This window comes from Seriola lalandi, unplaced genomic scaffold, assembly GCF_002814215.2.
Source record: "Seriola lalandi dorsalis isolate HSWRI2012SDOR001 ecotype SW California unplaced genomic scaffold, Sedor1 jcf7180002005756, whole genome shotgun sequence".
In the NCBI taxonomy this organism is placed as follows: domain Eukaryota; kingdom Metazoa; phylum Chordata; class Actinopteri; order Carangiformes; family Carangidae; genus Seriola; species Seriola lalandi.
The window spans coordinates 1-1,307 of record NW_019476409.1 but is presented as its reverse complement, the minus strand read 5'-3'; the positions used below and the strand labels follow the sequence as shown (position 1 = coordinate 1,307).

Below are 1,307 nucleotides of genomic sequence, written 5' to 3'. Positions count from 1 at the left end.
GGGTTTCAACCAATCAGAAACACTAACTTTGGAGACGTCCTGACTTTCCACAGGTTTGGCCGAAGGATCATGCTGTTGGTGTCCTATGTGTCTGGAATGCTGTTTGCCGTTGCAAGTGCTTTTTCTTCATCCTATGTGATGTTTGCAGTGCTGAGGTTCTTCACGGGGTTTTGCATCACTGGCATCGTCATTGTTTCAGCAGTCCTTAGTAAATAATCTCTGCTCTGTATCTTAACACATCACCTCAGAAGCCCAAACTACCAAATGCAGGAAAAAAAGATTACAAGTATTGTTGTAATTTTAAAGTGTTTTTTTCTGACAAGCGATTGTTGCAAAGTAAGTGATGGGATGTTTGTTCTTTGCAGGTGTGGAGTGGGTGGACATTGAGCACAGGAAACTGGTGGGAGTGATCGATAGTTTATCATGGACATTTGGGAACACAGGATTTGCAGCTATTGCCTACTTTGTTACTGACTGGCGGTGGCTGATTGTTAGTGTCACATCACCTCTACTCTTGGCCATTTTCACCTGGAGGTATGACTCTGAAAATTAGATCTTTTCGTCAAACAACCTTAGTCCTTACTCAGTGGGATTGTGATTGATTGGGTTATTGGTTATAAACATAGGCAAGTGACACTCTTACATTGCCCAAAAACATATTAAGGCAATGTTTGAACAGTCAATGTCTTTCTTTGGCAAATATCCAGGTGAAAGAAAAACATAGCATAATCGGCTTTCGCCTGATTTGAAATTTGCCTCATTAAACTTGCTACTTCTATCTTACGCCTGTATCCAACCACAGCTAGATGTACACAGTATTTATGGATTATGCTTTAAATGTAAATATGCAATGGAAATTATTGCCATGTAATGCATTGGGACTAAAAAACCTCTTTGCCTTCAACATTAGGTGGATGCCAGAATCGGCTAGGTGGCTCATCGCCAATGGAAAGCTGGAGCAAGCCCAGACGTATTTGAAAAAATGCGCCACGATGAACGGAACAGAAGAGTTAATTCACACACTTAAAACAGAGGTATATTGCATAGCAGATGATAGTTAAAGCTGGAGTGCAGTTCTATTTAAATGAACGTCCGTTACATTCAGGCAAATGAGTTCATACAATGCTGATTAAGCCTATCAGCGGCAGGTAAATCCCTCGGTATCTTGCAACATACTGGAGTATTAAATCTGGTGTCTGTGGCGACATTCCCGCATTGGCGTACCGGAAGCGATGCTTTTTACATCAACCAGAAATGATTGGTTTCACAAAGAGAAGAGGGTAGCAAAGCATAGCAACGGAGATGGA

The 1,307-nt window shown here is 41.4% G+C and overlaps 1 long non-coding RNA gene across 1 annotated transcript; it reads left to right on the top strand.

The window, feature by feature from the left end:
- Positions 1-8: 8 nt before the first annotated feature.
- LOC111670348 (uncharacterized) lies at positions 9-1,221 on the top strand. Its single transcript, XR_015438319.1, has 3 exons — positions 9-208; positions 366-534; positions 911-1,221. It is a non-coding gene; the product is annotated as an uncharacterized LOC111670348 (long non-coding RNA).
- The last annotated feature ends 86 nt before the right edge of the window (positions 1,222-1,307 follow it).